This window comes from Loxodonta africana, chromosome 19 (assembly GCF_030014295.1).
Source record: "Loxodonta africana isolate mLoxAfr1 chromosome 19, mLoxAfr1.hap2, whole genome shotgun sequence".
In the NCBI taxonomy this organism is placed as follows: domain Eukaryota; kingdom Metazoa; phylum Chordata; class Mammalia; order Proboscidea; family Elephantidae; genus Loxodonta; species Loxodonta africana.
Window position 1 is genome coordinate 33,304,464 of NC_087360.1, and position 13,069 is coordinate 33,317,532.

Here is a 13,069-nt window from a genome sequence, read left to right on the forward strand (position 1 = left end):
CCCTGGGCCTGAGTGGGAGGGGAGCAGTTACCTACCTCGAAGGGAGACAGCTCCAGAGCAGCCTGCCTGGCCTGGGCGGGGTCTTGTCTCACTGTGGGTCAGTGGGACCCAGGGGAAGGTGGGGGATGGCAAGTCTGGGGGTCTGGCTGGGGGGCCACCGAGGGCGGGGCAGGCCCTGGGGCCAGAGAGCTGGATGACCTCAGGCAGGCGGGCTGCCCTTTCTCAGCTGTGGGGACTGAGTGACACGCTGGCCCCAGGGTGTCCTCAGCAAATGGCTGTGGGGTTGCTGGGGGAGTAGGTCGAGGGGATGCAGTTTTGGGGGGTGGGACATCCAGTGGGGGTTGTAGTGGGAAAAGGGGCTGCACAGCCAGCCCTGCCTGCCAGGCCCAAATCCCACTTTGACACTGGGATCCCACCTTGGCAAAGGTCCCCCGGTGCAATTGCCCCTCCAGAGGAGCTGGTCCTGTGTTGCCACACACACACCTTATTTACTCAGGAACAAAGGCACCCTGGACAGTGTGTCGCCCACCTGTATTCAGATAAAGTAGACCACCCCCCAATAAAATCTTGAGGTCACACCATTGTTTGTCTTTTTCTGGAAAAGATGCCTATGAGGAGCCCAGCCCCAAGCTTCTGGACACTTAGTTGGTCCTATTTTCCAGGGAGTGTTGGTTCCTGCTCCTCTGGGTGGGCTTCTGCTCATTGCCTCACTCAGTGCTTTGTACTGAGCCCGCCCTGCAAGGACTCAACCACACCTCCATTGGGAACAACCTATGCCCTCCCCAGATCTAGGTGATGGAAGGGGTACCATGCCAGGCTCCAAGCCTTCCTGTTATAGGCCCTGAGCTGCCACGTGGAGAGGGAGGGAGCCACTCAGCCTGGCATGTAAGTGCGGCTGTCCCCTGAGTGCCACTGAGGGACTCCAGTGGACTTCACATGGAGCAGAAGAATTGCCCTGCAGAGCCCTGCCCAGAATCCAGACCCACAGATGTACAAAAACCAGAATAATTACGGAGATTCGCATACAGCAGCAGGTTACCAGGCACTCAGTTCCCCTGTTCCCCTTGCCTGTTTCTCAAAGCCTGCTGGAAGGCAAGTCAAGTCCGAGGGCTAGAAACTTGTGCCCAGAGTCCCAGCCAGGCTGGCCGGGGAGTCCATTGGAGTGGTGGGGTCACACTCTGACTCAGTGCTTCCTTTCTAACTGGAGGCTGGATCCCATTCAGTGCTGACGGCACAGAGAAAGGTCTCTGATACTTCCTACACTGGCGAGCTCCTACCTAGGCCTCAAAGCCCAACTCCACAAGGCCCCCGTGATCCCTGCTGTGGGGGCCACAGCACCTCTGCCTTCCTCAGCATTAACCACTTTGATGGTGTTTGTGTAAGAAAAATGCCAAGCACTTTCATTGACCCCATCTGTCTGCTCTGATGAGGCCATGAGTGCCTCAGACAGGTACAAGTGGGGCCCTGCTGTGGGTCCTGTGCCCTTCCCAGGCCAGGCATGTGCCAGAAACACACACAAGTGTACTGAGCCTCGGGGAAGGTCCACACTATGGGGAAGTGGAATGGATCCACTGGGAGGGGCCAGGCCGGGTGGGTGGAAGTAGGCCTGGCGTCCACTCTCCACCTCCCATTGTTTCAACAGCAGCGGAGGAAAAAACAAGGACTTTATGGCTGTCACAGATATTTTATCCTGTGTATTTTACAGTCTGTGACTGCTGTGAACACTGGGCTCCTATTGGAGCCAGAAGATTCATAAAATGCATGTGAATTTTTATGTTCAATTATTTCAGGCTCCCCGCTTGGGCCTGTGAGCTGCCTGTGCAAAATCTCCCCCCACCCCCCCGCCCCCACCACCCCAGTCTCAGACACTCCCCCCTTCTAGCTAGAACCGCTCCCCCCACCCCCAGGTGCTGCTTACTCTTCATGACAAAACCACACTGGAGCTGGGGAGGCTCTCCCTCCTCCAGCTCACCTCTCAGCTGACAGGGAGGGAGGTGCCCCACCTCCCCGAGGGCTGGGAGCAAGGACCGCCCATTTTCCTGATGAGGTCAGAAAAGGGCCCTGTGCCCTGATTTCCTCTTCTGGAAAATGGGCTAGTGGCTGTCATGCCCCCCATGGGGCAGCTGAGAAAACTCCAGGAAGAGCTTGACACATGGCCCTTGTGACCAGAGGCTGATGGGAGTGCGGCCCAGGTCCTGGACACCCTGGGGAGCGGCCGCCATGGCCAGCAAGGCTGGGCACTCCGGCAAGTGTCTCATCAGTTGTGGCCTCACGTCCCTTCATTATGGCGCCTGCAGAAGATGTTCTCTGATTAGTCTGCTGAATTATGAATTAGGTTCCGGGTCCCTGTGCAGCTGTTCCCGGCTTGTCATTCCCACCGCTTTATTTCCCCATCTGCTTATAAAACCAGGAGCACCATCCTGCAATAAACACTTCAAACGCTTTTTTTAGGGGCTAATTAATTGCGTTGCATTTCTCCGACACAGCATGCAGGCCGGACCTGCCCCGAATTCCCAATGTGGGTGCAGCTCCTGCCTGAGTCCTGGCGAGAGGGGTGGAAGCCTGTAGTGCCAGAGCCAGGGGCTACTTGGGGGCCTTCCCAGCTTATGGCCTCAAAGGCAGCCCCCAATCTGCCTTCCAGGAATGAGCTAGGGCCTGGGAATGAGCTAGTCAAATGGGTTTTTCTCTGGGGTCCCCTCTCTCTGGTGGCTGCAGGTCTCTCTGCCAGGACCCCTGAATATCCCCCAACTAGCAGCTCTGAACCTCCTGGCACTGCCTTCGAGTTCTCTGAGGCCCCCTCAACCTCTCCAGCATCCAGCTCTCCCCAAACCTCACTCAGCATCAGCTCTCAGCCTCCCTGCCTTTGTCCACAGAGCAATCTGCCCACCCATCTACTGAGCTCCCCATGCATTCATCAACTGCCCCTAGGGGCGGCACTTTTATCGAAGACAGCCCCTCTGCTGCTACCTGCTCTCCAGAAGAGGCCTTTGGGAGTATCCTTGACTCTGCTCTGTACCCCGAGGCCTCGCTTTGTCTGAGAAGACTCAGAGCATCTTGGAGGAGGTTTAAAACAATGACATTAATAAGAAAACAAAATCACAATTATTGAGTTACAAAACAGAGAGCTCAGGACAATTAAGTTACGTAGTCATTCAACCGTTCCCAGCACAAGGAAAGTGGTTTTTTATTAAGTTGATTCTTAAAACCGGCTCTACGTCAAGTCGGTAAAAGTTTTTTTTGGTGTTAAACCTGTGGTGAAGCATTGGGGTCCCCCATCCGGCCCCCGGTGGCAGCCCTTCTGCTTGGCTGTCTGAGCCCTCCTCCCACTGCCCTCTTTTCCAGGTCCTACAGGCCCAAAGAGAGTCCCCACGGAACCCTGCTGCCCCACCCTCGCCCTGGCTCTCCCTCAGCAGCTCTGAGGCCCCCAGGCTGGGTGGGCATCTGCTCCTCTGGCCAGGCTGGGTCAATGGTCCATGTGGGGTCCACCTGTGAGCCTGTCATCTGCATGCCTGCTCCCTTGAGGTCTGATGAGGTAGGTGCACCAAAGTTTCAGCTGCGCCAGCCCAGGTCAGCAGCTCCTTTGTGCCAAAGTCAGTTAGCTTCTGTTAGAAGCTGCTAGCCTGGAGTTGGGCCTGGGGCTTGCCCTCTCTGAATTCTCATGGCCTCATCCTCAGCTAGGTGCTGGCAGGGATGGCGTCTCTCCTTGTCTCCACCTCTACTGTGAGGCCATGGGGCCTGAGATGAACCCCCTGGTTTTGGCTGGCACCAAGGTATCTACTTCAGGGGGCCCACACTCTTGTCAGAGCCCCCCTGTCTTCTGGCACCAGATGCGCATCACAGGCTGCCCTGGGAAGACCCTCCCATTGTCCCCATGGCCACCACCCCTGCCCACAAGGGTCTAGGGAGTGGCTGAGCCCAAGGACAAGCTCTGCTGTTGAGGGCATTGCCAGGGGCTGTGCCGTTTTGGTGACCTGTCCTGATTTCTCAGGGGTTGTGTCTTCTTGCTGCACCCTGACACTGGATGGCTGTGCAGAAACGTGGAGTGGGAACTTGCTCCATCTGTCCTACTGCCCATAATGTCCATCTCAGAGTGCAGCTGCCCCAAAGCCCCAAGGGGCACACTGATGCCAGAGAGACCACAGAACCTTGGCTGCCTCTGTGAGCCTTGGACCCCTCAGAGGCCACATTGCCCTTGCAGGACACAGCATTCATGCTGCTGCGCCTGGCCTGGCTGGGATGAGGGCCTCTCCCCCAGAGCCTGGATTCTCCTCTTTGCCCGTGGAGGTGAAGCGTGGAGGTCAAGTCAAGGAGGAGACCCATGGACATGCGAACAAAGCCCCAATAATGGCTGATACACGGTGGGCACGTGAATCCACACACCCATGTGGGCACACTGACCTCAAAGGGCTGGGGTATTGTATGGTAGGTGCTGGCAGGAGTGGGGATGAGGAAGGAATTATACCAGGTTTGGATTGTGATGTGGGCAGCTGGGGTTCAGCTTCACAGGGAGCCCGACGATCCTTGAGAACCCCAGCTCTGGGCTGGCCCACAGGTGGACTGTGTGTGCTCATTGGGCTCCAGGAGGCAGCGAGGAGCTGGGAATGCAGACAGCGCAGCTGTGTTGACCTCGGGCCCTGACACCATTTGACATCTCCAAGATCACTGGTTACCCATGGGCCTGTGTGGTAGGCTCATGAGGCATCCCCGATGGCCAGCTGCCCAGGGCCCTGCTGGGGCCACAGACAGGAGCAATGGGTCCTCCCTGAGGCCTGGGCAGGGTGGCCCAGAGAAGGTGGAAATGTACTTCCCTGGTTAGCGGGGCTCTGGCTCAGACCATTTTTATGGGTTGTTAATTGTTATGCTTCCATTTAATTCTGGGTGTCATTTCATGTCAGCCAACCCCGACAGGCTGGGATTTATGCCTCCAAATTACGGGGCTTGGGCTGTTCAGAGGTAAAACAATTACCCATCAATCAACTGCCAACAGGCTTACACTCAGTGCTGGCAGCCCTGTTAGCGGGTGTGGGCAGCCACGGTCCCAACAGGACCCTGTTCAGGGCAGGGGAGACTTTGAGGTCAGGGACAGGCAGGAGGTTCCCACCTAGTCGGCTGGGCCCTGCTACTGTGCTCAGATTGTTGAGAAGGTGGCTCCCATGGGAGGGCCTCAGCCTCTAACATGACCAACGTGACCAGGGTGGGCAGAGGAATGCTGTAGAAGCTTGAGAATGTGGGGACCTTGGCCCAGCCATGCCACTTGGCAGGCATGTGGTTTCCCACCCCACCCCTATCTCACAGAATGGGAGCCTAAGGTGCTCAGAAGGAGGGCGCTGCTCTCTGTGGCTGTGCTGGAGGGGGGGAGGGTAAGCATGGCCTCCAGAGGTCAGGAAGCAGTGGGTGGGAAGGTGCTGGGGCTTAGCCACTGACTGGAGACAACCTTGGGCAGAAATTCTGTGCCTCAGTCTCCTTTCTGTGACTTCGAGCACTGACTCTGGTGTGTGGAGAGGGAGGATGGCTTTGGCCCTGGGTGCCATGATAGGGGTAGGGCTTCTCGGAGGCCCCAGGCCAGGGCTTTGGAAAGCTCTTCCAAGGGTAGTGGGACTGGGCAGTGTTCTGGGCAGCTTGTGGCCAGCGGGGCAAGGAGGTGGAGCAGAAATGCCCATGATGGGGGTGTCTCAGGGCAGGCACGAATGGGTAGAAAGAGCCTGGGCCAGGTGTGGTGTGGAACCTCTTCATGAGAAGAGCCCCACCATCCCTGCTTCCCTTGCCTTTCAGGGCTGTGGGCTGAGCAAGCATGTCGTCCCCAGCATGGAGCCTGTACAGAGTGGGGCCTCACTAAATGGCTGCCCTGGCCAGAGCTCTCTCCCTGATGCCCTGCTGACTGCTCATATGTCTCAGAGATGAGGTGGCCCTGCCCTCAGCGCTCTCCCCTTGGCCTCTCTGTGATGCCTGCCCAGCCCCTGCCCAATGTCTGTATTTGGACTCCTCAGCAGGCAGGGTGCCCAGTGAATGCCTTTACTCCACACCCAGGACTCAGGGAGACCCAACCACTGTCCGGTCAGTATGGGAAGGGCTCTGCTCATCCGCCTGCCCTGAGGCCTTCTGTGTCCCCTGCTGGAGACACCTCACTGCTCAAACCCCTAGAGGCTGCACCCCATGGCCATTGAAACTCCCCACGAACTGGCCCAGCTCCATACCTGGGACAGCCTTGGTCCTCATGCATCCCGAGCTGTCCCCATCCCCACCACTGTGTCCTACCACTGGCCTAGGACCTTCCATTAGTCATCTGAAAAGTTGGAGATCATGAAGCCCAAGGCCAACCTGTGGACTGGAGCCTGTACCGCCTCTTTAAGCCTCAGTTTCCTTACCTTTCCTGTGCCGTTAGCATGGGAACCCCTGAGAGGCAGGGAGCTCAGGCGTGGTGGCACCCTGCCTGCCCACGGTGGTTGAGGTGTTGAGCTTCCTGCAAACCTCACTGCGGCCTCCCTGCAACCTTCACCGCGGCCTCCCTGCTTGGGACTATCAGGCCTGTGCCCCCCGTCATGGACCAGTGCTGCCCCCAAGCCCTCGGTTCTGTTAGTGGAGACCTAGCCCTGGAGAGACTCTTGGCCTGCCTCTTGGTGCCGTGGCAGCCCAGTGCAACCAATTTCACTCTTGATTTCCTCCTGACTCTTGGGATGGAACTGAGCTGGAAATCTGTCAGCATCTGTGATCAGTTAGGCAGAGAACACCCACCTGAGTGGGTCATTGTCTTCCTGGCTCTCTTGCTGCAAAAGGGTGACGCAGGGTGAGTCCTGGGAGGCTGTCTGGCCTGATGTTGCTGGGTGACCATTCAGCAGGATGTTGCAGTGATCCCACCCACCTCCCAGTCTACCTGGTCTGGATTTGTGGTTCAGGGTCAGGCCATCCCCAGGTAGGGTCCTTCAGGGTGGGGTCCTCCCAGGGTCAGGTCCTCCTGGGTTGGGTCCTCCCAGGGTCAGGTTCTCCAGCATTGGGTCCTCCAGGGTGGAGTCCTCCCAGGGTCAGGTCTTCCAGAGTTGAGTCCTCCTGGGGTCAGGTCCTCCCTGGGTTTAGGTCCTCCAGGGTGAGGTCTTCCTGGGGCTGGATCCTCCTTGGGGTCAGGTCCTCCAGGGTGAGATCCTCCTGGGGTTGGGTCCTCCAGGGTTGGATCTTCCAGGGTGGGGTCCTTCTGGGGTGGGATCCTCCCAGGGTAAGGTCCTCCACCTGGGGTTGTGTACTCCCTGGGCTCAGATCCTCCAAGGTGGTGTCTTTCCAGGTTTGGATCTTCCTAGGGGTCAAGTCCTCCAGGGTTGGGGTCTCTGGGGTAGGATCCTCCCAGGGTTGAGTCCTCCAGGGGTTGAGTTCTCCCCGGGCATCTGCAGTGAGTTACTGCTCCTCAGAGTCCTCACTGGCAGAACGGGTTCAGCAGCAGAACCTGTACTGAAATCTTTCAAACTAAAACAAAAAAGCCACATTTTAGTTTTCTCCAGCCCTATATAACATATGGAGCCCTGGCAGCACAGTCATTAAGAGATAGTGGCTAACCAAAAGGTTGGCAGTTCAAATCCACCAGCTGCTCCTTGGAAACCCTATGGTATAGTTCTACTCTGTCCTACAGGGTCGCTATGAGTCTGAGTCGACTCGACTAAAACCGGTTTGGATTATAAAACATACCGTAGCTAGTATTGCTGTAAGTCTATCCTAATTTTCTTGAAAATTAATAAAATGAGTGGTGCCCACGGGGCTCAAGTGACCACCTGGTGGTCTTCTCTGAGGCCTCACAAGTAGATTCCCTGTGCTGGCTCCGGCATTGAAACGTAGCTCTGAAACTGATAGTTGTTTTCCAAGGTGCCACGGTGATTAACACCACTTGTCCCCAGCTGTTGTGAAGGAGTTTATTTGCTTTTTCAGGATGATTGCCAGTGCTGAGAACAGGGGCGAGACCTGCCTGTTGCATGTCCCCTCACCTGCACTGCTTCATTCTTTAAGCAGACAACGGCCTGAGAGTGTGTGGGGTACCCAGCCTCTGGACTGCAGACTTTCTGGTCAGGCAGACCTTCCTGGGACCTGTGGCTAGGCCTCCTGGGGAAGACTTGATTTTGATTCCCTGGCCACTTGGGCCCTTGGAGGGGAAGAACCTGTGGGTCTGAATGCCACGATAGGGTGCAGATGCAGGGTGGGGAGCTCCACACAGGGCTCCTGGCTGGAGAGCAGAGAGCTTCTGCTGGCTGTGGGGGAGGCAGGGGAAGTGTTGTGTGGAGCCTGTCCGGTGATTGGCCAGGAACAGCTGGCTCTGCCACAATCCTCAGGGACAAGAACTTGCTCTCTCTAGGGCAGCCTGGGCTCTCTGATGGCCGGTGGAGCTGCTTGCTTCTCCCTGCCACGCTTGGGCAGCTGCACTGGCATTTCAGCTGGGAGCTGCTGACAGTGCCGTCTGCCTGCTGAAGCAGCGGCGCCCAGCCTGTTTGGAAATGCCAGGCGGGCTGGGGCAGTGGGTCCTGCCCCGTACCCCCGCTGCTGCTGGACGTGGGCTGTGGCCACCGTAATGGAGCCAGATTGAGAGCTGGGACTCTCTGGAGAACCAAGACAGGCTCCTTAGTGGGGGAGGGGCTCGCTGAGGGGAGGGGAGACCAGCTCCACAGCACTGCTAGGGCCCAGCCCAGAAGGCCACCAGCAGGCTGGTATGAAGGCATGGCACGATGGTTGGTGAGACTTCCCGACCCCTAACTGTGGTTTGGTCGATACAGAAAAGTGATGGTGCGCTCGGGGCTGTGGGGTGTCTGAGGAAGGTTTGTTGGCGTCAGCTGATTTCCCCGGGGGCCCCTTGCTGGCAGCGGCAACTATACTCCCCGAGAATTAACTTTGTCAGGCTGGAAGGGCCATGGCTGCAGGGATGCCAGTTGTGTGATGGTGAGTGCTGGCTGTCAGCTGGCCCTGGGTGGGGCTCTGTGCCAGGTCACACTGATGCTTTCTCAGGCACACGGTGGCTGTGATGAGGTGTCCTGGGGGCACCAGGGGCCATGGCTGGGCAGGGGCTGGGAGGCTGTTGGGAGGTCATGATGGCCTGTGCTGGGAGATGGTCAGAGGAAGGGAAGACAAACCCTCAGGGTGGGGGCTGAAGAATGGAGGCAGGTAACACAGCCAAGTTGACCGAGGGACCAAGATGAAGGGACCAGAGAGTCAAGGCCTCTCAGGTTTGGGACTTGATCTACCCTTCTCACCGCCTTAGGCAAGAACCATCCCTTGCAGCCCAACACAGCTGGGCTCTGGCCCCATGGCCTCCTCTGTCACTTGCCCCCTGGCCCTGATGGAGGAATGCCTTGGCCCTTGGTGAGGAAAGCCCTTCCCTTGCCTGTGACTCTGTAATAGTTTTCATCATGTTGCCAGTTTAGAGACAAGGAGCCAGGACCTAATCTAATTGTCATTATTACACAGTCCATCACCGCTTGTGCATTTGTCTGGTTCCCTATGAGCAAACATGCAGTCACTGGCCGCCACAAGAGGGAGCAGGCAGTGTGGCTGGTGGGGAGTTGAGGAGCCCCATGGGTGGGTGAGGCAGTTCCACCCTGTAAACTCAGTCTCCTCCTCTGTGTGATGTGAGTGTTGACTTCACTGGCCGGAGTGGGAGGGCTGTGCTGGCTCTGTGGACAGTCTGGATGCCATGATGGTGCAGGCCCCGTGGATGGTGTGGATCCTATGATGGTGCAGGCCCCATGGACAGTGTGGACAGTGTGGATCCCATGATGGGTGCGGACCCTGTGGACAGCGTGGATCCCATGATGGTGCAGGCCCCGTGGATGGCGTGGATCTCATGATGGTGCAAGCCCCGTGAATGGTGTGGATCCTATGATGGTGCAGGCGCCATGGATGGTGTGGATCTCATGATGGTGCAGGCCCCGTGGGTGGTGTGGATCCCATGAAGGTGCAGGCCCCGTGGACAGTATGGACAGTGTGGATCCCATGATGGTGCGGGCCCCGTGGATGGTGTGGATCCCATGATGGTGCAGGCCCCGTGGACGGTGTGGACAGTGTGGATCCCATGATGGGTGCAGGCCCCATGGAGAGTGTGGGTGGTGTGGATCCCATGACAGTGTGCTCCCTGTGGATAGTGTGGATAGTGGGGATCCCAAGATGATGCAAGCTCCATAGATGGTGTGGTCAGTGTGTGTACCGTGATGATGTGGGCCCCGTGTATCCTGTGGATTGTATGGATGGTGTGGATCTCATGACAACGTGTGGATCTCATGACAATGTGTGGATCTCATGACAATGTGGGCAGTGAGGTCCCTGTGGACAGTGTGCATCCTGTGATAGTGTGGACCCCGTGTACGGTGTGGACAGTGTGGATCCTGTGACAGTGTGGGCCCCGTGGATGGTGTGAACAGTGTGGATCCTGTGACAGTGTGGGCCTCGTGGATGGTGTGGGCAGTGTGGATCCTGTGATGGTGTGGGCCCCGTGGATGGTGTGGACAGTGTGGATCCTGTGACAGTGTGGATCCTGTGACCGCGTGGATCCTGTGACAGTGTGGGCCCCATGGATGGTGTGGACAGTGTGGATCCTGTGACAATGTGGGTGCCGTGGATGATATGGACAGTGTGGATCCTGTGACAGTGTGGGCCCTGTGGACAGTGTGGACAGTGTGGATCCTGTGATGGTGTGGGCCCCGTGGATGGTGTAGACAGTGTGGATCCTGTGACAGTGTGGGCCCCGTGGACGGTGTGGACAGTGTGGATCCTGTGATGGTGTGGATCCTGTGACAGTGTGGGCCCTGTGGGCTGTGTGGACAGTGTGGATCCTGTGATGGTGTGGGCCCCGTGGATGGTGTACACAGTGTGGATCCTGTGACAGTGTGGGCCCCGTGGATGGTGTGGACAGTGTGGATCCTGTGACAGTGTGGGCGCCGTGGATGGTGTGGACAGTGTGGATCCTGTAACAATGTGGGCCCCGTGGATGGTGTGGACAGTGTGGATCCTGTGATGGTGTGGATCCTGTGACAGTGTGGGCCCTGTGGGCTGTGTGGACAGTGTGGATCCTGTGATGGTGTGGGCCCCGTGGATAGTGTAGACAGTGTGGACCCTGTGACAGTGTGGGCCCCGTGGACGGTGTGGACAGTGTGGATCCTGTGACAGTGTGGGCCCCGTGGATGGTGTGGACAGTGTGGATCCTGTGACAGTGTGGGCCCCGTGGATGGTGTGGACAATGTGGATCCTGTGGACAACGAGGATCCCATGAAAGTGTGGGCCCCATGGTTGGTGTAGATAGCGTGGGACCCATGGATGCTCTGGGCCCTCTGGATGGTGGTTCTTCTCTAAGGGCTGTGACTCCCTACACTTCTCACCAGTGGCCCTCTCTCCACTCCCCTCTTGGTCTCTTTCCCTGCTCCTTGTCTCCGTCTCTTGTTCCTCTGGGGGTTGCTTCGTGTGGGTGCTATAGCCTCCATATTCCCTAACCCAGGGGACAGCATCATCTCTTCCCTGGCCTCGTGTCTCTACCCTAGAGCTGGGCCTGCCCTTTCCTGGCCTGTGGGCCACCTGGGATAGTCCAAACACATGATGTTGCAGCCGCATGGCCCTGGCTCCAGCCTTGGCTCACATGTGTGCTGTGCATCTTGGGCCTCTCTGGGCCGTTGGCTGCCTGTCTGCTGCCAGGGGCCGAGGGCGCCTGCATTGCATGTGATAGACGACCCAGAGCACTCCACAATGTGCTCAGCCTTTCCCACATCTGAGCTGTGTGATCCTGACCTCGTGAGCCCCTCCAAGCCCAGGCTGCAAAGGGTACCCACACTTTGCAAGTATCCCCGCTTGGGCCTGGCACAGTCCCTGTGCCATTCCCGCCTGCCCTGAGGACACACAGAGGCGGAAACAGATTCTTGGACAATGTATACCCCATCCCACCTCCTGAGCTGGCCCCTCTCTTTCCAAAGTCAGACTCCAGGGGCTCCCAGGGCAGAGGCTTTGCCTCACAGCCAACGTGAGATCAGTTGCTAGGGGCCATGGGCAGTCAAGTCTGGCTAAGTCCACAGTCTAGAGCCAGACCCTCTGCTTGGGGCCCTTGGGAGTCCCCCAGGCCCTAAGAGGGCTCAGGGTTGGCGAGGCAGGAACAGGTGGCTGTTTTGAAGTCCCCACTGGAGGACCCTGCCTGGGTTGCCTGGTGCTCAGTGAGGACAGGTGGTACTTGGCGGGACACATGCCCCCAGCTGGTGAGGCCAGGTGGGCCTGAAGCAAATGCAGAGGGATCAGGGCTGGCAGGTGGCCAGGGAACCAGGGTCTAAAGCACTGTTGTTGGGGTTCGAGACCCATGGAGGGGCTCCATCCACCCCAGTCCCCTCTCTCCGTGGGGGCCCAGGGGCTCAGGGACTGCCGTGCAGGGACCCCTCTCTTCCGGATCAGCCTTAACTTTCCATTGTTTTTCCTTATTATATATGGAAGCACGTTCCCTTGGAAAATCAGAACATCATAAATCTGAAAAGTTATGAAGGAACCAGAAGGTGTGTCTCACTGCCCTGCCCCCTCAGGAGGGGTTTCTGGACATCTCCTCTGGGCTGGTGCAGTAAGCCCCTTGCCCCCAATAAAGTTTGGGGATTGCTTTACTGTGTGCACGATCTTGGGAGTCCCCCGCCTCCCCCCCCTCCCAGGAATGTGGTTTCAGTTGCTGCCTGATATGGCTATGCCAGGATCATGATTCATGGGCTCATCCTTGCCTGGTTGACAGTGGGCTGTGTTTACAAGGCTTCCCCGTCATTAGCGAGGCTGCTATGGAATCCTGGGAGGTGGGCGTTTGGTTTTCTCCTCATGATACTTTTTGAGGGTGGGTTTGCGGCCTGGTGGCCCGCAGGGTCCATGCATTTCTCCGGCATACAGACTGGTTGGGACTAATTTAAAGGGTTAGTAAACTGCTCCAGGATGAGGAGAAAGAGGCCTGGGGTGGGGTGCAGGGCACAGGTGTTGCCCCTGGGAAAGAGCAGCCTCAGAAACTGCCTTTGCATCCTCTACAGCCTTTATGGCTCCCACAGCCACCATGGTTCTCACCATTCCCCACAATTCTCCATAGCCACCGCATCCCCGAGCCCCT